Source organism: Harpia harpyja, chromosome 18 (genome assembly GCF_026419915.1).
Source record: "Harpia harpyja isolate bHarHar1 chromosome 18, bHarHar1 primary haplotype, whole genome shotgun sequence".
In the NCBI taxonomy this organism is placed as follows: domain Eukaryota; kingdom Metazoa; phylum Chordata; class Aves; order Accipitriformes; family Accipitridae; genus Harpia; species Harpia harpyja.
The window spans coordinates 4,810,435-4,834,587 of record NC_068957.1 but is presented as its reverse complement, the minus strand read 5'-3'; the positions used below and the strand labels follow the sequence as shown (position 1 = coordinate 4,834,587).

At 39.6% G+C, this 24,153-nt stretch overlaps 1 protein-coding gene across 1 annotated transcript in view; it reads left to right on the top strand.

Annotated features, from left to right (window-relative positions):
• COL4A5 (collagen type IV alpha 5 chain) overlaps nucleotides 1-24,153 on the top strand; it is an 89,622-nt gene that overhangs the window by 1,760 nt on the left and 63,709 nt on the right. The window lies entirely within an intron of this gene.

Here is a 24,153-nt window from a genome sequence, read left to right as displayed (position 1 = left end):
GTGCATAAATGTGGCCCTTTTCTTTCCTCAGGAAAGCATCCAAGCAGAGTTTCATGCGTGCAATTGGTGGGAATCTGTGGGGTCTGGGAAGGGGTCTGCGCTGGGCTGACCCTGTAGGCAGTCTTCTGCCTTGGGAGAAATGAAGAAAGGAGAAAAGGCAAGGGTGGAGTTCCTGGTTCTTAACACCACCTTGTGCTACAGCCTCTCTTTTAGGATAAGTCCCCCTGGGGATTTACTACCCCAGTGAGATAAGATTAACTGAAGACCCAAGGGCTAGTGGGAGTGGGGGAAGGAGAGATACCTCTGTTCCAACCTACGGAAGTCCCACTGATGTTTTGTCATAAGGGTCTAATGGTTTGTTGATACTTGGGTGTTCTGGTGTCTTTGAATCTCCCATGATGATAACACTAAATGATGCTGATCCTTATTAATGAGGATCAGTATTTTATTTTTCTCATTGTCGGAAAGGGTTGAATTAACACTGTAGCAGTATGCTTGATACACACTGTATCGTCTGTGAATTTTGTTTTGGGACCTTGTATCAGAATCCTCCCCCTTTCCCCAACAGGATAAATCTGGTGGGATGAATTTAACTCATTCTGGTGTCCTTATTAAAATAACATCTGAAATTGTTATTCAACCTCGTAATACACATTTCAAATGCAAAAGGCATACCTCCTTTGCTCCAGACCATTCAAATAGTGTATATGGCTATGTGATCAGTTACAAGGTGATGGAGTACAGTTGAGTCATCTGCCAATATGGACATCATAAGGAAATGCCAATAACTTATTTAAAAAAAAAAAAAATTGCCAAAACTTCATACTCAAGTAAGGATGAATTTAATTGTTCAGATTTTATTACTGGGCTTCCATAGCCCACTGTCTAAACTTGGTGAGTAGAATACGGATCGTGCTATGCACTCTTCTGCAGACTCGTTGTTGATGTAGAATCAAGTGTGTAACTACTGAGGAACAGTGTAAAAGTAGCTGGGAGTCTGCGAACAGTCTTACTTTAGAGTGGGAGAATGAATGAGGTGGAAGATGGTGTCATCAGTGTGTGAAGTGATTTCAAGTTACACTATAAAAAAGGTGCTTATTTGTTGTACACTTTCATCATAGGACATGAGTGCTTATAATGTATGTTAAGGGACAATATTATTAAGTGCCTTAGTGGTTTTAATATAAATCTTTATACATGTATATAAGCCAATTAACTCTTCCTATAAGCAGAATTTTTTTCCTTTCCTGGCAGGTTTACACTTGCACTGTTATAGAAAAGTGATTGCAAGTTGTGACTGAGAAATCTATTTAATTAAAGAACATAGATGGACTAGATTCTTGAATTGTGCTAATCTACAAAACTTACTTGAAGTTAGTGACTATCTGTTGGTTTATATTGAAAAAAGTTTCCCTCATAGCTAAGGCCTTGGTTTTTAAAGCTTAAATAGACTTCGTCAGCCCAAAAGTTATTAAAGATGAAGTAACTTCTGCAATGTCTCTTTTTCTTTGCCTTCCATTATAAGTCCAGTTTGACTGAAAGTGTGGGGGTGAAAACAGTTGATCAAATATGGTGAGGCAGGCTGGCAAGATGGGCATCATTTGTGTTTAAGAAGATAATGTATTATTCATGAAAGTTCTCCAAGTTTAGCTGAGATTTTTTTTTTCCTTTCAGAGGTTACCATGTATATAAATACATGCTACTGTGTCATTAATTACAATGTACTTGATTAATATGGTTAACCTGTAAGTAATGGTCATCTGTGTTTTTCTTGTTTGTCCTAACTATTTTATCGTGGTAGTGGTGGTGGTTGTTACTATTTCCCATTTCATAACTGGTTGTGGCTCTTTCTAGTTACGAAAGCTAGGTCTGTAAAAGCAGAAAGAAATGGATGCTGGCTTTTAGGATTCAAGAAGTATTTCATCCTGAAATTCCGTGGATGTGTCTTGATTAGTCATGCACAAGACTCTGTTTCATAACATCAAGACTCAAGCCCTCCTGCTTGCAACTTGTCATTTGTCCTGTGTTTTGCTTTTGACCTTTCATGGCTCTTAGTTAAGATATATAGCAAAAGTTGTATCTCTGTGTGTTCTGGCACATACTAAAATACAAAGAAATCAAAGGAATCCTGAATGAAACCTAATGTAAGAGCTATTTGGACCATATGCGGCTATGTATACAAAATCATTATGTATCTTATTCAGTTTTTCCACGTGATGGAAATGGACTGATAGTTCTGTTGAAAATCCTAGGCTTTAATTTTCTGGCTGTGAATGAATTAAGCTACTCACTGAAAGCAATTATTTAAGTCACTTATACTTTTTTTTAAGTAGAAAGGGAAACTTTCCTAGGACAAAGTGTTACTTGGTTTATTTAACAGCAAATATAAATTTACATAGTGATCTTTTTCTACTATGAATAAACAATAATGCTTACCGTACTGTAATTAGTTGCTGTTGGTTTTACTAGAACATGTGGAAAATTTTCTGTATTACAAAACAACGGAAATCAGTAAGAACCCAACAAATCTAACACGTGTATTTTCTGTCTGGGGCAAAGTGCAGTAAGGCATCTGTTCTGCGCATACAGCGAAGATGTATTGTACATTTTTACCTTTCATTCACTTAGATTAAAATGCTTCCTTCTCTAATTGCATCGATTGTGTAAACTCTCCACTGATGTCACCACATAAGAAGATATCTAGATAACACTCACACATTCTAGGAATAGCATTATGCAAGCGTACTGAATGGAAAGTAGCCTCTGCCAATAATGATAATACCAGACAAATTGCTTTGAATGAAGACGCTCTTTGCTTATCTGTTTCATAAGGCTGTATGGACTCAGTAATGTTTAAAACCACTTGGGTGCTTTTAAGTTCTTGCTATGTGCAGTGTTTGGCTATCTGATGTTGACTGCAGACTTTTCTGTGCTGTAAACCATCTCTTCTCAAGAGTATCTAAAATAAAACTTGTTCAAAAGATATAGTGCTGGTACAGTTTTAAGGATTCTTAAGCAGCATCCTTTACCCTCCTGTGAAAGGTTAGCAAGGCAATTAAACCTTATTAAATATCACTGGTACATTGCAGCTTCTGAAAAAGGGAATGTGCTGAGCATCCTGGTTATGTAATAGCTAAGTGTGTGGTATCTGGAGGAAAAGCTTCAGTGTAATGTGAAATTATCAACAGAATAAACATAGCTGAGCTGAAGAGGAAAGGGTCCTGTTACAAAAAGAGTTCTAATGCTTATTTTAAAAAACAATTGCTTTGCAGTTGTCTCGAGTCTTTCTTGCAGAGCTTGTCTTTCTTTGAGAACTTGTGAGGAGATGCAAGAAGGAAAAACTGGGGCATGTGATCTTAATTTTAAGAGAGATGGATATTGGGCAATTGGGTAATTGCAAAGCTATATTGCAAATGAAACTTTTTAGCTTAAACTTGTTAATGCTTCAGTCTCCCTCTAAAAGGTGTGATGCTTAAACTGTAATGTATTAATAGACATAATTGTAGTCTGCTTGGAAAGGACTTTGATATTGTGTGACTCTCACTTATGAAACTCTGCATCTCTGTTGCCATGATTTGAGTGGGAGACTGGACTAAATACCCTCCTGAGGCCCCTTCCAGCCTGAATTATCCTATAAGTCTAAAACTATGAGAGAGTGTAGTCGTGCTCCTAGGTGTAGTTTCTGTTGAGACAACTTACATATCCTGTAGTCAAAAATTATTCATAGTTTTGTAGTTAAATTGTGAGTTGGAAGGCTTATATTTACTTAAATGCTGTTTTTAGTTGCAACTAATCAAGAAGCCATGTCTTAAGCTGTCAGCACAGCAGCATTCAGAATTTTAATTTTGTATTCTACTTTTGTGAAGAGTGTCTTATGCAGTGTGTGTTTGTATGTGTATTATTCTGTTATACTGTAACAAAAGAAAAATAAATTGTGGTGGCAATATTGACAATGAGTTTTTTTCCACCTGAAGTGTGTGTTTTAGGAGTCAGAGAGGAACTCTAAAGCTATGGATTTTGGCTGACTTGAAGGCGATAACCTTCAAGGCTTTTGGTTATTGCAGCTCTGTTCAAGGAGACAAAGAGAAATCCAATTTGGAGGAGAAGAAAAATAGTTTAGTCTCATCTGTATTTTGTTTCTTTTACCTAATCTCTACAGAGAATTAAAATGTCAGAGTTGAATTTCAATCTCTTCTCTCTCCTGGCACTGTAAAAGGCATCTGTGTGCAACACAGTTAATAGCTATTTTACTTCTGGTTCTAGTTTATCTACGAAATTATGCTCTTTGCAGGTCTAGCTATATGCCTCGAAACTGTTCTACTGTAGTCTAATATGACCCCACTGTATGCTAGATAAGCTTTGTTACTGCAGCTCTGCTGAAATCCCTGCTTTCCCTCCTGTTAACTTTCCCTGAGATAAGCAAAGCTCTATTCACTTTCCTGCCTGAAAACAGGCTAGTAAGTCTTTTTGCCAGTGTTTGTATCTGTCAGGACTTTCTGCTGAAATATATTAAACATGTTGGAAAGTGTGTTTATTCTAGGACTGACTTTAGTTGTTATGAAGGTGAATCTTCGTTTTAAACCACACTATTAATTTAGAGAAAGATATTTATGCTGTACTGCTTTCTAGGGAATTTGTATGCTTTTACATATACCTCAGCTGCAACTAAGGGTTGTATGTGGTAGACAACCCTTCTCTAGAAGGAATGGTGAGCATGGAGGAAATCCTTGGTTTGTGTTAAAATGCTTCACTGGTATGAAACAAAGACTTTCATCTCTTTCCATCTCTTTCTCTACTGTAATAGTTGTATCCCTCACCTCCTTGTGTTGTATTTGGAAATGTAGTTATGGTAGGTAAGATCACCTTCTTGGCTCTGGTAGAAGAACTTGAAAGCTGACTGGTTCATTTGGGCCTCTTGCACAAGGTTAAGGTAAGACACTGCTGATTGCTGATTGCTTCAGACTCACTTGAGAGCCATGGCAAATAATCAGCAGAGCTATATTGGAATGGCTTCATTTAAGAGCTTGAGATTGTAGAGCAGTTTGTGAGAAAGGTAAAGCTTGATAGAGGTCCTTCAGCTCAGTGTTTTGGGAACTACTGCTCTAAGTGACGTAAGTTATAATATCTTCTTAGTACTTTTATATGGAAAATTAAGCAGAACTACATGGACTCCTTTCTAGCTTAATTTTCAATTTGACTAGCTGCCTTTCTGTGTGGTTACTGGGCTAGATGAAAATACAAGAACCTTAATGTGCTAAACATAAAATCTGGCTTTATTTGGCAACCGTAGTGCTAAAGTGAAGCAACTTGCCAACATTTGTACTGAGAGAAAGGCCGTGAGCTTTGAATATCAACACTGTGTGGTTGGGGTTTCGTTTTTTGTTGTTTTTGACAGACTCCTGTTTCTACTTAAAGTCTTTCAGGAACTTCAAGTACCTTAGAGGGCTGGCAGCATCAAGTGGAAGGGCAAAAGCTTATAGATGGTGTCAGAGATGTTACATTTTACATTTCATAACTTGTTACCTGTATGCCATCTACAGCTGGTAGTTATGCCTGGGAAGTCAAAGCTGCCTGTTCATCTTGTAGCACATCCCTAAATACAAATTAGGTTTCGTAAACGTGTGCACTGGTAATATGCATTGGTACATTGTAGTTAATAAAGTGCAGTTTGGATTCTTTTGTGAACAGGAGGAAATAAGATAACTGAGTTTTTCTTGCAACTCAAAACTTAAGAAAAATCCCTGAGCACTTGATGATAATGATGGGTTTTGAGTGATATGTCAAGTCCTTAGTAAGGTGTTTGGAATAATCAGTTGCCTGGGTTTCATTCCCAAGCTCTGATCTGGGAAGGCCATCCCTTTCTACCCTGTTACTTTGTCTGCTTAAGAGCCTCTGAAACTCTTGTGAGAAGGGTGCTGGGGTTTTTGCTTGCCTATGATGTTATAAGCTGGCAATCTTTTTCCCCTGTTATCAACTGCTTCATGCTGTTCTTATAGTAGGAGTTTTCTACTTTTCTGTCTTAATCTAGCAGGATGTCATTTATGCTGCTTAATTTGTATACTAGTATAAACAGTGTGATGCAAAAATGGTGACTTGGAATCCAGAACTACTTAAAAGACCAGTGCCAGGTGCATTGCTTTCATTCAAGTGTGGACTTATGGGTCCTACTATTTTAATAACCACCTGTTGCTAAACAAATCAACTTTATTAAACACTTTCTGGCAATATTTCTCATCTCCATGTGTAGGAAAATTTTCTGAGTCCATATACTTCACCTTTATCCTAAACACTGTTTTCTTTGCTGTTTTCCTGATAGTCATACTCTTGTCCTTTCCCTATTTTTTTAATCAGGCTAGGGAAATTGAGCGATGATTTTGATGACATGTACTGGACTTCCTGGTATTTCTTGAGTACTCTGAAAAATGTCAAAGTTTACAGAATGTTCAGAATAGTTAATGTTATTACTCTCCTCCATTCTGGTTCCTAGCCTCTCTAACTCCTGCATTCTTGGTGAAAATATAACAAGTGTTAGTTATTAATTATATAAAGCTGTCAAGCTTAAGCAACCATTAATTCAACACTTGCATTTGATTATTTTTTTGGCTTCACCTTGTTGGCAGTGAATGCTAATGTTCCTTCATTAAGGAAGAAATATGTTGACAACTCATGAAGAAGAGACTATCTAGCATTGGCCTGTGTCTACTAAACGCAGCATTGATTCTTCAGAAGCAAACCTTTCTCTTTACGCACGGAAATCCTGCAGGTTTCCGATAGAGAGGAAGAAAATGACCACCCTGGGCAATGAACTGCACTCTTTCTACACCTTGAATTAAAGTAGCAATTATTAAAAACCATAATTAAATGGCTTTAAGTAAAGCAATGAAAACTAATGTGACCTGCAGGCAAGGCTAGGCAGGTCTTCAGCTCCCAGACAACTTGATTTCGTGACAAGAAATGCCACTGCAGAACAATGTCTGGATGAAGGAGCTTATGAACTCAGTTTAAAAACCTTTTAAAAATAATCCTTTTTATGGGGCAGTGATTTTTCTTGAGTCAACTTACTTTGAACCAACCTGTTATACAGAATGACTGCAGAAGCCATTGTTTCTGAAAGGCAAAGTAACTTTTAGCTGTCATTCAGACAATATGAGTTGACTTAATCGGAGAAAATACTTTTTCTGAATTAGCTTAAGAACACTTCCCTTCTTGATTGAACCTTAAAGGGCAAAGGTATTCAGAAGGAAAAGGAGGCTTCTTCATTGGACTGAAAAATGAGAATTTATATTGGACTTCTCGGATCTCTTTTCATCCAGTCACCGTCTAGTCAGACATAAGGACAAAACCTTGAGGTTTCTGCAAAACAATTACTCTTTTTTTTAATTTTTAAGTCATTAAATATTTAAAACAACAAGGAGATGATCTAGAGAGGATGAGAAGTTGCAAGGCTTGAGTGTTTTTTGGTTGGTCGGCTTAACTTCCAATATTTATTCAGCACTTTCTTGGTGGGGAAAGTAGTGCCATGAAAATCTCCAGAAGCTGTGCCTAGAGTCTGCCCAGGCAAACAGTGAAAACATCAATACAAAAATTGATATCTGTGTGGATGGCGTGGTTTTTGTATTTTTGACTGAAAGGAAAGTGTATATGTGGTGTCATTTAGTTTCTGATCCAGAACACTTATGGAAATTTATTAGCAATAGAATTGGTGACACTCCTCCACATGTGCATGCACATGCACAAAAATCTTGAAAGTATCTTTTCTGTTCTAAAAGCTTTCAAACCCTTAAAGCAATAGTAGTAACAAAGTGTTAAAACATCTACATCTAAAGTATGAATTTTTGTACCCTAAGTGAACCTAGAAAATTCCTTAACTCTAGGCTTGAATGAGAAAATGCTTGTTGACAGGTCTAGTCATGCTCAGAAAATGTGTATTTTTAGAACATCAGCATACTGTACCTAAAAGTGAGAATAATCAAGCAGGTCTCTTTAAAGAACCTTAAATTGCTAATATACTACAGAAGTAATTGTGGACAAACAGCACTGCCAGTCATGACAGTGATGGAAATAGTATTACTTTTTTTTTCTTCTTTTTAAACAGCTGGACTAAGCAAATGTGTTTAACATCAATAAGATGATGGATTGCTGTGACTGCTTTGTCCTAAAATTCACTGTAAGCTTTTTAGTGACTTTTTTGTCTTGATGCCAGGAAGGATTATGTTGATAATTTTGGTAGAAGATTATTTAAGATAGTAAGGAAGACCTTAAGGTTTTTGGTGGTGTTCAGGAGTATAACAGAGACAAACTCTTAAGTTATCAAACACTGATCCTGAAATGAAATGAATACTGTATTATCACCGGTTGCTAAAAGGGTTCAGAGTACAAATACAGAAGGTGGATGTTTAAAGTGTAAAGATGAATTTCTGAATGCTAATCATTACAAATTGGTAATGAAGTCTGGAAAAAATATTCTTCAGTCAAGCAAGATTTTGCTGCACTTGAACAGCGGTTTTCATTGGTCATCATAAATATGCTGCCTAAGAAGCTTCAGTTACTTGCCACAAAACACTGTCATGCTGGCTCCTGAAAGAAGAAAACTGTCCAAACCAGTGTGTATATTCAAAGTGCTGTAATCTTCAGACAAATTTCTCCAGCTTTTTGGCTCTCTGCTTCAGACTGAGCATTTTATTTCATGTTTCATACTGTGTTAACAGATACTGATCAAATATTTGACATACCTGATATCTGAAATATGAGCTACAGTTGTACCTTGGTAATTCTTCTGGTACTAATTCTATATTCCATTCAGCTTTGCAGAGCTGGAGACTTTTAGTAAGTTTACCGTCTCTCCTATGCTTCACAGGAGAGAGTAAGCACAGAAAACTGTATCGGGTTTGTGCAGCAAGGTTTTTGTAGCTGGGGCGGGCAGGCTGGGCTACAGGGGTGGCTTCTGTGAGAAGCTGTCAGAAGCTTCCCCCGTGTCTGACAGAACCAATGCCAGCCGGCTCCAAGACAGACACACCACTGGCCAAGGCTGAGACTGTCAGCGATGGTGGTAGCTCCTTCGGGAAAATGTGTTTAAGAAGGGGAAAAAAACCCCTGCTGCACGACTGCAGCTGGGAGAGAAGAGTGAGAATATGTGAGAGAGAAAACCCTGCAGACACCAGGGTCAGTGAAGAAGGAGGAGAGGAGGTGCTCCAGGTGCCGGAGCAGAGATTCCCCTGCAGCCTGTGGTGAAGACCATGGTGAGGCAGGGTGTTCCCCTGCAGCCCATGGAGGTCCACGGTGGAGCAGATATCCACCTGTAGCCCAGGGAGGAGCCCACGGTGGCGGATGCCCGAAGGAGGCTGGGACCCCATGGGAATCCTGTGCTGGAGCAGGTTCCTGGCAGGACCTGTGGACCCATGGAGAGGAGCCTACTTTGGAGCAGGTTTTCTGGCAGGACTTGTGACCCTGTGGGGGACCCACGCTGGACCAGTGTGCTCCTGAAGGACTGCACCCCATGGAAGAGACCCACATTGGAGAAGTTTGTGAGGACTGTCTCCCATGGCAGAGACATCCCACACTGGAGCAGGGGAGGAGAGTGAGGAGGAAGAAGAGGCAGAGACAATGTGTGATGAACTGACCGCAACCTCCATTCCCTGTCCCCCTGTGCTGCTTTGGGGGGAGGAGGTAGAGAAAAAAGGGAGTGAAGTTGAGCCTGGGAAGAAGAGAGGGGTGGGGGGAAGGTATTTTTTTGGTTTTTATTTCTCATTACCCTACTCTGACTTTTGATTGACAATAAATTAAATTAATTTCCCTGATGCAAGTCTGTTTTGCCTGTGATGGTAATTGGTGAGTGATCTCTCCCTGTCCTTATCTCAAGCCATGAGCCTTTCATTATATTTTCTCTCCCCTCTCCAGCTGAGGAGGGGAGTGATAGAGTGGCTTGGTCGGCACCCGGTGTCCAGTCAAAGTTAACCCTCCACAAAACCATTGTTGGATTTAATACTCTGAATACTTTTACTTAAATGTAGATAACAAAATTAAAAAGTGCTAAGATTCCAAGCTTGTCATTTATTGTAGAATCATAGAAAAATTTAGTCTGGAAGGTATAATCCTCCTGCTGTGAAGGCTAGATTAGGTGATCTCTTGCTCAAAGCAGAGCTGTCTTTGAAGTTCTCTATTTGTTCTTCTGATAGTTGCAGACTGAAAGGACGTTGCAACAGTATCTTCTGTTCCAAACCTTGCTTGCTGTAGGAGTACAGTTAAAACTTTGTGGAAATGCTCCATATTGAGTGCTTGTATCTAACCTACTGGTTACTGCAGGATGCAGAGCATATATCACAAACTTGCAGCAGGTTGCTTTCTTGGCATATGTTCAGCTCTAAATAGCACTTGTGGGAGCCGGTATACTCCCCAAACAGGGTGCCTCAGGGAATGCTTTCCCTTAGAGAAAGTGACTTTCTGTTTTGGAATGTGTACAAATGCCAGGGGCTGTTATTCCTGCCAAGCTTCAGACTGAACTGCACCTCAAGTTTTAATAATACTTGAGGGCTTTTTCCTATGAATGGATCTCCTCACTGTAATTATTGTGATAGGGTGTTGGAACCATGTATGCTGTCCTCGCCTACTCCCACTTTTTAAAACTGACAATATTTTAGTGCAATATTGCAAGGAAGACAGCTTACTGACATCCTCAGACATGGTCAGAGAAACACCTTAACCAGATACTTGAGATATGGTTAACTTGCTACTGAGTAACCTCCAGAGAGTGACTGTGAATAAAATGAACTGCTGGAGAAAGCAGTAACTAAATTTCCATGTGTCAAAGAAGGAGAAGCTTAATGGTACTGCTTAAGACTTCCTCCCTTCCCAAAACAAATAGTACTCATCTATTTACACACCATCCATTGAAAGTGACACTTTGCTTGCAAATTCTAAGTGGATGGTATCCTTCTATTTTGAAAAAGGAATATTTGGGTTACACATTTTAATTTGTGTCTTTACTAAAGCACTATCTGGTACACTTTTTTTTTTATGTACTCATCATATTCTGCTGAAATGTTTTTTACTGTATCTCTCAGGAGGAATACTCCATTGTGACTTTCTTAAAATAATTTTTTATGGTTGGTGGGCAACAGGGACAAAATGCAGAAGAAATAATAAAGGCTTAGACATTGGCTTCTGTTCAAAACAAAAATATAAAGTGCATTTCCTTTTCCCTCTGCACCCTCTTCCTCTAGCACTGATCAAATTCATTTTGCCTTTCCTACTACTGATACAATGTTAATACTTCAAAAAAACTTGTTGGTTTTTCAATGCTTTTTGTAAAGATCTTATCTATGGTCCTTTTAGCTAGTTCTTTGGCATGGGTTCAAAATTTTTTTTAATGTAGCAAGTCTCTGACAAGTGCAACTTAATTCCCAGGGTGTGCTTTCTGTTTAGTGATGATCAGTGCAAACCAAATGTAATGATTCTCAGGATAATGTAATGTATAGCCTCTAGAGTAAGGGGGTGAAATCTATTTCTTCTAATCAAGTTTGAGTATTTAATTCCAAGATCTGCTTGTGCTAGATAGAATGATCTGTTAGCACTAGCCTGCAGCTGTCCCTTCCAGCATTTTAAAGGCAATAAAATACATTCAGGCCCCCTTTTGCTTTGCCCCTGTGAAATAGTCTGGGGGAAATTACTGTTGTCATCTTCCATATCACTATAAGGTCACTTTTTCATAGCAAGGTGCACCTTGCTATGAAGCACCTCACTTGAAGTGACAGGTGCTCTAAGGAGACCCTGAGCTATTGCTAGCGCATAGCCGGTGCATTAGTAAATGAACTCCAGAGGCTAACACTGAGGGCTGCTCTTCATCTGCTGAAGTTAAGTGTGCGAGTTCCTGAGCGGGCATCTGAGAGCTTACACTAAATAGCCAACTTTTATCAGCTTTAGGGATTTCTGAACCCATGTGGATAAAAGAAGAAAAGGGCCTCCCAACTCATCAGGTCCCGATGCTCGATTCTTTTGGAAGTGCCCCTGACTTACAGGGTTAGGACAATTGCTTTGTCTTCATTGCTTCCTTGTTTAACTTGGCCCTCTTCAGTGCAACTTACTTTTTCAACTTTGATTACCTTAGGCTGGAGTGTAGGTTTTTTTACTAGTATTGAGCAATACAGAGAAAGCATTGCCCATAGTGCTATCTTCAGGTATTAAAATGTGCACACAGAGTATGCTGATGCTACAGGCATAAACAAATGATAAAACAGCTTTAACTAGAAGAACCTTGGAGCTATGATACTTGGTCCAAGAACTGAAGGAGAATGGAGTTGATAATCACCTCCACCACAAAAAATCCCCCAGACGCCCACCAAGCCGTAAGTGAGTTAGGTCTTGTTCTGACAGTTAAGAGGGTGTGTACTACTTTAGATAACATCTCAATGCAATATCACTGTGCTCAGCCTCTATTCTTTTTAGCATGTATACTTGCTTAATCTTTGGTATTAATTGAGTGCTTTCAGTAGTTTCAAAATAGACCACAGTGGGGTTGGATTAATCTGAAATGCTGTTCTATTTTGTCTCTCCTTTCTCAGAGGAAAAAGTGGATTTCTGTTCTTGTGTGGTCTGCTTCATGCACTTGACATGAAGGTGCAGTTGTCAGTGGCAAATGACTGACATCCATTAACAGGACTCAGGAATTGAAGCTTCCCCTGTTGCATATTGTATGGATGAATGTGAGGAACAGGACATTTTCTGGGGAATTAGTCTGGAGCCTGTATCTTTATTCCATTTCCTTAACCAGGAAAAGATTAAAAACAGACTGCCAGAATGAGTGGTGTTATGACTATAATATTTGGCTTGCAAACATATCTGAGGCTTACAAGACTAGCTGACAGTTAGGTCTAAGTTTGTGTTACATTTGGACATGGTTATAGAAAGTGGCAACATCTAACACCTGTCACTTGGGAAAGGTCCTAAATGACTAGTAAATCTTAACATGTAATGAGTACCATATGGCACTTCTTATTTGCAGCTGGAAAAAATCAGGAAGCCTCAAGAGGCTAGTGATTAGAGACTTGTGTGTTAAATTCAAGTAAAACTGAGACTTCCTGAAAAGCAAAGTGGCTTACTGTATACTGCCACTGACTGAATGTCAGGTACTTAATGCTTGTGTCTCAGTGCTAGCGTTAGTTGCAGAAATGTGTAACTGGACGGGCGAAGATGGAGGCATGCTTAAAATGAACCATTCCTCTGATTTGCTATGTACTTAAGGAGTTTGGTTATGGTCTATATAAAAACTAGAGGATGACTTGCATTCTGAGTTCAGCAATTAGAACTGAAATGAGCAGCAGTGAAGTGTAGACTGCCTACAGAGGTGGTGTAAAACTTGTCCATCTGCAAAGCCTCCCATTCCAAAACTGAAAAGCCAACCAGAGTCACCTTGTTTAGGGTGTTTCTCTATTAATGCTCTATTTAGAGGTTCATGCAGGTGCTGAACTGCCTGCTGAAGAGGGAAATGTGGTGTTTGGCATCTGTCAGTTAATGAACTTGGAGACAAAGTGGGCTAGAAACCACCTGGTAGTCTACATTCTGTCTTTAGTGCTCTTTGCTTGCACTGTTTACCAGGAGGTGTACTTGCCAAATCTGAACATAGATGTTTTTTAAGATGCTGCTTCTGGATGGTAGCATAAAGGTAGCACTTAATGAGAGTTGCTATTAAAGGAAATTTTTGCAAATTCATACAGCATGATGCGGAGCTGTTTGGAAATTTGTGTTCATTAGGACAGGAGTAAAAGTACTTGGCTTCTCAGGTCTCTTCAATTTTAGCTTTGAAATGCTTGTGAGAAGAGCAGTGGAGCTTGACGTGATGATTATTTTGCTTTCTGTGTGTCACACCCAGTAAAATATACTACACTGAAGCCCATTCTTTGTCTTGTAAGACTAACAGACCACAGAAATTTAAGAGTTTTCAGAAGAGTTGAGAACTGTCCATGCAGTTGAGTGCAAGGCTGGCAGTACTTATTAAAGCAGAGTGGCAACAATCACTTTCAAAGATGGAAGGCTTTGTAGAAAATGAGAATGAGCTACTGTGAGTTGCAAGGGCTCTGTTCCTTGTACTGCCTGCTTAAAGTTTCTTCATGTCCTGAAGAGTTCTCAGTCTTCGCCCTCTTAAAGCTGAGTATGGAGAAAGGGAGCAACGTCTGGGATAGCAGGGAAGCTGACTGGATGCCCAGCTGGGCTCTTGCACTTTCTGTCCTCTTCTCTGGTTCAGGAATCAGATACAGAAAGATTCTGTTAGGCTGCAGTACCTCCTGTTGCGGGGGGATCACTTCTGTGTGTATTTGCTTGTTGCTTTCACCTTAGTTGTCAAAAAAGGGAGGTGGGAACCCCTAACTTCTGGGAGGTTAAAAACTGTTTCTGTGTAAGTGTCTTCCTGCTGACTTGCAGCCTCTCTGGGGCTTGCTAGGGATGAGTCCTTTCCATTTTTTTTCTGTTTCTGGAAACTCTGATCAGCAGTTCAGGCATTTGAATAGCCTGCCCTTCTACTCTCCTTGTTTGCCAATTGAGTCTTTTGTGCAGCAGTAGCAGCTGCTGCATGGCGGGTCACTCAACCTGCCAAAATCTGTAGGTGAGTGCTTCTATAGATCTTGTCTCTGAACTTTTCTTAGGAGCTTCCAGGAAAGCAGAGAGAAATTATTCCCTGTGTTGCTCTCAGGTTTGTAAGGAGAAATCTTTATGGGCTAATAGTTACAGTTTGGGGATGAAAGTAAGTTAAATAAGCTTTTGGGTGTTAGTTCGGTAAAGAGACTCTGAGTCAGGAAGTTGTCTGTGGTTAGACTATGTCTAAGGAAAGGTCTATTGCTGCAGATATTGCCTTTATTTTAACTAGAAACTGCTGTGAAAGATAACCTGTACCGGGAACTGTGTGTTAAAAAGCTATAATTAGTTCAGTTTAAAGCAGTAAAATTCCATATCGTTGTAGTACAAAGTAGAGGCAGAAAAATTCAATCCTCTTTATTTTTAACATTGACATCCTTGCTTAAATTTTTACGTATTCTGAAGGTGGTTATGCCAAGGTTCTCTTGCTTATATTTTTTTTTAAAGTATCCCTTTAATTCCAACCAAATCATAGTAACTGTATTCTAAGAGAAAATTTATTGATCCATAAACTTTCTGTATAATCAGAACATTCATTTGGGGTGTTGTAACTAGATTTAATGGGTCTCTTACAGTTATGTTTCATGTTATTACTATAATACAAGCTATTCAGGTGTCTAAACAAGCTGGTGCTGCCCCTTAAGAGGAAAAAGAAGGGTTGTTTATCCATCAGGTGTCTCAGAATCTGTTTTTAGCCTGCCTCTGTTGTGTTCTCATTCACAGTGGCCAGAACTGTGGCTACTACAGTGAAGAACTTCCTCTGCAAGTCTGAACAGATCTTGTATTGTGCAGACTTCAAAGAAAGATAGTGCCTCAAGGTGTAACAGGTTAAATTACATGTCAGAAGTTCCCTTACTTCAGGGAAAAAAAAAAAAAAAAGTTGGTCAAGAACTTCTGCAAACATGTTTTGACTCTTACATTTTAGACCATGAAACTTACTCTTAGTATCTTTAGCTAGGTAAATTGAGGGAAATGATTACTTAAAAGGGTATGTAATAATCTTTTAATTCAGATTCTGCTTTAGAAATGTTACTGCTCATAAATACTTCAATGAGAAAAGAATGGCCATTTGGATTATGGAGCTGTGATGGCTTTGCTGCCATAGTTGACTTCACGTATATTTGAGTAATAAACAGTTATCTGCAGACTTGTACTCTTGTTAAGCCTAAAGAGCATGTATGTGAAATCATGATTAGAAGTCACCAATAGCAGCTTTAACTCTGCTTGTCAAATCCCCACAAAACCTCTTGTTTCTTGGTTATATTCATGTCCAGGCAAGTGAAAGGAAACTCAATTTGCTGACGATAAGTGGTGAAATCTTTGACCTGGATGCATAGTAAATCCTTAGCTAGATAACTGTGCAGGTGTTTCGTTACACAGATCTTGGCAAACTAATAAATCTGAGTATGTTCTTCAGGACCACCAACAAAATAAAGCTTGATCTCTGTCTGCTTGGAACCGAAAGGCTGAATTTCTTTTCCGTTATATATAGAGGTATGAATAATTGAATTTGAGACTTTTGCATGTTTACAGCAGAAAGAGTACTGTAGTCTTCCTCCTAGGGCAAAGGCATTTGTAACTGATGCTTTTCTGTGTGTTGAATTCGCTGATTTTAATCAGAGTGAATTTCTAACAGCAGAGTCAGTCTCTATACTGATAGAATTTTCCAATGTTCATGCTCCCTTTTTCTCTAAAGTTAAAACATTCTTATGTTGCTGACTGGTAAGCTGTCATATTTGAATGCAGCAGGTGATGTTAGTAGCATTTAGGCAAGTCCTGTAGCAGCTAGAATAACTATGTGAGGTGCAGGATTTGTCCACTGTGTATAAGCTTCATTCTAGGAATAGGTCTTCCACAGTTGTCCAACAAGTAGTTGCAGTATCTACTGTGAAAATTCTCTTCTACCAACCTTAAATTGTGAACAAGGACAAATGATAAGATGTTGCAATTCAGCTTGGAAATAAGCAGTTTCCACAGTTTCATGAACTACAAAACACTGTTAAACTGCTTCTCAGCAGTAAAGTTCCATGTATTTGAGCTAATCTAGATATTGTAGGGGTTCCAGGAAATAAAGTTTATTTTACCAGTTATGTGGTCTAGAGACAGACTTGGTGAATTGTGAAGTCCTATTTCATTGTTTTCTGGACTAGAAGACTTTAAAACCATGGATTTTAGCCTAACTAACACTTCCATTGTTTCTAACCCCTCTCCCCCTTCCTCTTTGGCAATTAAAACCTGGTGGGGGGTGATGTGGGGTCAACGGCTTGATGTCCGAGTGGAGATGACTGACGAGTGGCATTCCTCAGGGTTCGGTATTGGGACCGGCGCTGTTTAACATCTTGGTCAGCAACATGGACAGTGGGATTGAGTGCACCCTCAGCAAGTCTGCCGATAACACCAAGCTGTGTGGTGCGGTCGACATGCTGAGGGAAGGGGTGCCATCCCGAGGGACCTTGACAGGCTCGAGAGGTGGGCCTGTGCAAACTTCATGAAGTTCAACAAGGCCAAGTGCAAGGTCCTGCGCCTGAGCTGGGGCAATCCCGAGCACAAATACAGGCTGGGCGATGAGTGGATTGAGAGCAGCCCTGCGGAGAAGGACTTGGGGGTATCAGTGGATGAAAAACTGAATGTGAGCTGTCAATGTGCGCTCACAGCCAAGAAAGCAAATCGCATTCCGGGCTGCATCAAAAGAAGCGTGGCTAGCAGGTTGAGGGAGGTGATTCTGCACCTCTACTCTGCTCTGGTGAGACCCCACCTGCAGTACCGTGTCCAGATCTGGAGCCCCCAGCACAGGAATGACATGGACCTGCTCAATCAGAGGGCTGGAGCACCTCCCCTGTGAGGACAGGCTGAGAGAGTTGGGGTTGTTTAGCCTGAGAAGAGAAGGCTCCAGGGAGACCTTATAGCAGCCTTCCAGTACCTGCTGGGGGCCTACAGGAAAGATGGAGAGGGACTTTTACAAGGGCACGTAGTGATAGGACAAGGGGTAATGGCTTTAAACTGAAAGAGGGTAGATTTAGATTAGATATAAGGAAGAAGTTCTTTACTGTGAGGGTGGTGAGACATTGGAACAGGTTGCCCAGAGAGGCTGTGGATGCCCCATCCCTGGAAGTGTTCAAGGCCAGGTTGGATGGGGCTTTGAGCAACCTGGTCTAGTGGAAGGTGTCCCTGCCCATGGCAGGGGGGTTGAACTAGATAATCCTTAAGGTCCCTTCTAACCCAAACCATTCTAGGATTCTATGCATGCTGTGCAAGAACTTGAGGGGTTTGATGTACCTGTAGGTCTTTCGACACTGGGCTTTGTGGTTTGATATGGCACTCTGTCAGAATGCAAGACTCAATGTTTCATTCAGCTTTTTTTTCTTTTCTTTACTCTCCAAAGAAAGTAGTACTGTGTTAATTTTATTACCTGATTAGCTTGCTAACAAGAATAGCTGGTCGTGTGATGCTGGTAAATACTGAAGGGAGAGACCTGAGGTGCTTAATAATTAATCTAAAACTTACTGTTAGGAGCAAGTGCTTCTTCAGAAGGAAAGGAAAAAATAAAGCCTGAAGTGTTTAGTCTACCATGAGTCCATCCTGAAGTTGAGATTATACCTCTGAATAACAGTAATTCATTGCCCCAGTAGCTGTACAGTTAAGCCTGCTGCAGGTAGTAGAATGACTCATAAGGACATCAGCCTTGCAGAAGCACTTCTGTTACTCATATCTGTGAAAAAGTATATGGGATTGAATTGCAAGTTTCAGGTTTAAGAACTTTTAGGGGAGACAGGCTGTGTGCTGTATGGAAGCCCTCAAAGATGAATTGCTTTTGAATGGGTTTTATGACTGGTTCTTCCTTTGACCATTCTAGTGAATGGGAGTCTTAGTAAAACCAAACTATCAAAAGGCTTGATTATATGTATTCAAATAAATCCTAGTGAAGTCATTAGAAAAAAAATATGGGAACATACAAATACAGGACACAAACAGCAATTGCTGGATAGTGTGACTTGAGTGCATATTTTTCTAGCCTTTGCTGCTTGCTCTCTGCTCCTCCCTCACAAACTGTGGAGTATTGTTTTACAGTTCAGTTATGCTCCTGTGATCAGAGTGTGTTGCAGAGTTTTAAATTTGCTTTAAAATTCTGGCCAACTTCTCCTAGGCAGAATTTATTTCGGTGATTTCTGTGCATCTTTTCCCTGCTGGAGGGAACTTTTCTCACCTGTTGAGGTAGCTTACAATGTTGTGGTGTCAAATAACTCTTTGGTTCCCTTCAGAACAACATCTGTTTATGAAGCTGGTGTGTACATGTTAATCCCAACAGATGTTGCATGCTGAAGCTTGGTGATCATTTAAATCTCTAAGGGAGTCTTAATATGTAACAGGCTACACCAGCATTTAAAATCAGTGGCTGTACAAAGTCAGTTTTTGATCTTACTTGACCTTTTGCTGCCACCAGAACTGAACTGTCAAGAAAAGCATGTAGTCTGTCAGTACAAACTGCATTGCTAGGTAGGTTTAGTAATGTCGCTGTGCTTCTCTAGAAATGAGAGGGGTTATCAAACAGGAAATTCTGGATTCATGATAAAATAGTATGAAAGGAAGATGTTGGAGTAAAGAAAATGCTCAGTCTGTAAATGTTCAGACTGTCTCTTGTTTCTTTCTCTTATCCAACTGTCTGATAGCTGGATTGAGAATTCATTTGTGAGCAACTTGGGTCATGTCAGAACTCTTCTGACAGTTCGCAAAGGCATCTTACAGATTCACCTACTGTGCTTCTGTAAGAAGTTGCATCTCTTTCTCTTGATCATTAATTTCTAATTTGCAAATTTCAAGCTCTAAGTGACTGGCTTCCCTCCCTATCCCTGTAATCTTTCCCGTGGAAAGAGTATTAAAATATTGTTAAACTCTTATATGTTCAAGTACTGATACTTTATTTAAGTACTAATGCATACTTTAGTTTGGGGTTTTAGGTATTTCCTACACCCCTCCCTACACACACACGATTAACTGGTTTCCCTGCAGCTGTGTGTATGTAATGGTAAATCACTTCGGAAGCTCAACTAAATTTCACAACTAAAGCTTTTAGTTAGGCAGCTAATGTATTGCTTAAACTGTGCTGTGTTACTTCGATTCTGACAGACTGAGATGTACAGTCAGGCTAACCTACCTGAAGCCATTAACCAGTCCTCTCTAACTTTTATTATCTTGCTCTTAGTAATCAATAAAAGAGATTGCCTTTCCCCTTCACAGTTGTAGGAAGTACCAAGCTGCTGTTCTCTCCAGGAACAGCATTCATCTACCTGGTGGCTTTTAGAAATATTTTGTCCAATATTGTTGTGAATGGCAGCTGGGAGGCGAGGAGGGAGTGGAATATGTTGAAATTGCCTTGTAACTGACATCTCTAGGCCTGATGAGAAAGGGGGGGAATGTGCCCAATACATAAGGCAGGCTTCTAGCCAAAACAAATTTTTGAGGATAACTTAGGCTTATTCAATTCACTGAGCTGACTGTAACAAACCTGTGACCAAGAGTGAGAAGTGACTTTGATTTTAAATGTTTAGTTCTTTCTTTAACCTGAAAAACAAACAAAAAACATTCTGTTGGTGGTATAAAGCAGTTTTCCTCAGTCCATGTAAGACACAAAAGACTGAGCTTGTTCTGGAAGAATTATCCTTTGACCAGTAAACCAATACCATCCCTTCTTTTATATACTAATGAAAAGAACTTGCTCTCCACACATGGATTCAATGGGGTAGAAGCTGTCAGGAAAATCCAATGAAAGGATTAGCTAAACTCAAATAGATTAATTAGAGCTCTTGATTTTGTCTTGCTATGCAAAAGTCACAGCAAAGGAGATGGCAGTGATAGTGAGTTCATCTTCACAGGTACATGCTGGGGACTGGGGGCAGGCAACAGGAATACTGTAGGTAAGAGGCAAATATGAGCAGTTTCAGCCTTTTTCTTAAAAGCTGCCTTGATTCCTTATCCATCTTTGTGTAGTTGAAAGATGTTGATAGGCACAGAGATTGTGACCAGCTTCTTATGATCAAGCCACAACTCACTATTATATCCAGTATTTATCATCTTCCCTGTCACATAAGACAATGTGTCCTACTGGCCAGAGCTAGGAATTGAACTACTCCTGATGGCTGATGGCTGCCTAATACAAGGCAGGTGACTTGTTCAGTTCCCTAACCTGTAACAAATGTACCAAGCATAACTCAGCGTTCAACTGAGGTTTGGAGTCATTTACTTTTCCATGTCTGGAAACCTGGTAAGTCACCTAATTTTCAGAACTAGTGATGGTTAAGGTGTTATTAAGGGCAAACTATGGATAGTAACCATCTAAATCTTGCTCTAATGTAGATTTTTCTATGCTTGAAACATTGTAGTCATTGTATATGCTTGCTTTGTTTGATTGAGGTGTAGATAACTTACTGCTCATGTGCAGGAGAAATTCCAAGTGTTGCTATGCATAGTATGGAGCCTGGATTTTCTTTGCATTAATATGAGATACAGAATTAAATCTGGTGCCTGGATTTTCTTTGCATTAATATGAGATACAGAATTAAATCTGTGACATCAGAAATCTCTAGCCTGTGGCTGCTCAGTGGCTTGAAAGCTACTTGTACTAGCTTGTTATGCAGTATGCATTCTCCTGTAGCACAATTTTTGTGCCTGCTTTCCCAAGTAAAACAGGCCTTGAGATTATTGAAAAGTCTAAACAAGAAGAAAGTTTTCACTTAGAATAGGTCATTAAGCTTTTTTTTTGCTGTGCCAACATGTTTTACTTTATGTTGTTTTTTATGCTGTAGTGCAATATGACCCATAAGAGGCATGAATTGATCTTGATATAGTACAAATTCTCAGCGCTTTTTCTCTTCAAACTGTTTAGTTAAAAAAAAAAAAAAATCTTAATTTGGTGGGGATATAAGTTGATGCAAATAAGGAACACAATCTGCCAAATACAGCTTTCATACAGGAAGATAAGTGACTCTGCTGAGGGAATACTTCTTGATAAGCTTGTGGGTGAATAGATCTTCCCAGGATTAGACTTCTCTTAGCTTCCCTTCACTGCTGTCTGGGAAAGACCATGTTCCCTTCCTGCAACTAATGCATCCGAACTGGATATCCAAAACCGTCTGTCAAAAAGTGTTCAATGAGTACACCTGACTCTTCAAGACAGGCTAATTGTGTGTGTTAAGAGGCTGCTCAAAGTGTAAGGAATCCAGTCTGAATATATAAATGACTTTGGAAGACAGTCACAGGTTTAAAAAAAACCCAACTATATTGATTAAATCAATGCACTTGTTTACTTAAACTACAAATAGAATAAGAGAGAGAAACATTTTCTTCAAAAACTTTTTACAGGAAGATTTAGACTCATCTTAAAAACTTTTTTTTTTTTAATGCCACAGAATTGGGAAGGATACACTTTATCATTCAGCATCATATCCACCATTATTTACTGCCAGCATATGCAGGAAAGGTGCTCCTTTGTCAGCTCTTTCAAAATCAGCAAAAGTAAGTCCCTGATTCTAAACAAACTGACTTCAAGATCACTTCTCTCTTTGCTTTATTTTGGGACACCCAGAGTTGAGAGGCTGGGTGTGTGGGGACGTGCTGGGACTTGAGAGAAAAAGGTTTCAGGGGAGAGGGTGAATCTTATGGCTGTCGTCTTGCTACTTAAGAAGGTGTAGCAAAGAAGGAGCCAGGCTCCTTTCATCCTGCATGGGGTAAGAGGCAATGGATCCAAGTTGCAGCATAGGGAATTCTGGTGAGATTTTTTGGGGGGGGAAAGCTTCACCATGAAGGTAGTCAGACACCAGATCAAGGGCCTAGGGAGGCTGTGGGATCTCCATCACTGTAGTTACTCAACATGCAACTGGACAACTGTGCAACCTGCCCTAAGTTGCCCAGCTTTGAGAGATTCCTTCCATACCAAATTATTCCATGATTCCATTTTCTTTATGAATTGGATCTATTTTGTGTAGTCTTGATGCTGACAGGATCACCATTGAAAATGTGTTAGCACTGCCAAATGTGTTAGCCAAACAATGTAGTTTTCTGCAGTTTTACTGTAGAGATATGGTAGCAAAGGGCAGAGACTCTTGATTTCACTGTCTAAAAACTCACCTTCACAAAAGTGTGTACATCTAACTTGTTTTGTGAAGGGGCAATGTAATCTCAAACCATCGTTTTCCCCCTCTAGCTTCCTTTCTCCCTGTTTAGCCCAGCAGTTATCTTATACCTGAAAACTCAGGAAATTTCTATGAGAAACATCATCTGGAAGCTGTGAGGAAGACTAAATGAGTCTCTTCTGTTCTGTAACCTAAATAAATCCTCCTTCTGCTGTGTAGGATCTTGATCATGCTTTCCATGTGTGTGTTATGTTAGCCTATGTGTGTTTTACCACTGCATGGCTTTTGGTGGTTTTAAATGAGTACTGATTTACTTTATTTTTCCTCCCCCTGCCTCTTGGAGGCAGCAAAGATTTTCATGTAGCTCTTTCTGTGCTATCTTTGTAATAAGAAACCAGCGCTGCTGCACAGTGTGCTAGGTAACTTGCTATTTCTTTGTGTTAGGCTTGTACTGTGAGGCAAGGGAATATTGCATGTAACTAAGTTTAATCCCTTTTAAATGAAGCTTTGTTAACAAGATTAATCCTAAAACTGTTTCACAAGGAACTTGCTTTTTTGAAGTCCTCTTTTAAAAGTGAAAAGGATCTGATACCAAATTCACAGGATAACTTGGATTGAAGGGGGACATCAGAAGGGCATCTAGCCAAACACCCTGCTCCAAACAAGGTCAGTTATAAGGTCAGGCCAGGTTCCTCAGGGCTTTGTCCAGTCTGATATTTGAAAACCTGAACTGGCTGATAAGGTTCAATTTCACTTTTGGAAATGGCTCAATACATCCCTGTTAACTAAGAATTTTGAGTTCTCATATACGTCAAATCAAGAAACTGATTACAAAAGCCAAATGGAAGATTTGGAGAGATGCCCTAGTCTTGTCATGTAGCACTACTGCTGTATTTAAAGCTCTGCCTTTTGCTACAAGATGCTTTAGTTGATCCTGGGTTTGTGTAGCTCCAGGTGAATTAAGCTACTTCTGTGTTTTCAGTCTGATGCTTGGTAGTGTGTTTAGGCTAACAGCCAGAACATTCCTAATGCCAGATAGGTTGATGGGTCATGTCTTTAAATGCTTCTGTGATAATGAAGACTAGAATTCAAGTGTGGGTGTACTTTAGATCTGACACACCAAATGGTTTCCTGCTTGATTGAAACTTTGTACATAATGTTCTCTGTTGACTACTGGGGGGAGGACCCCAAACGCTCAGCTTTTCAAACTTTCAAAGTGTGTGCTGTATTTTTTTAATACAATACTGCACCTGTTCTCAGAACAAGTTAAACCCTAAAGTATTTCAGGTAGCATTATCTTCTAATATGGGTTATGGTTTTTAATTACGAAGAAGTTTGAAAATTGATGACCTTATGTATTATGTAGAGGCATTCTACAAAAAAAAATATCATTTATTCTAGAAAT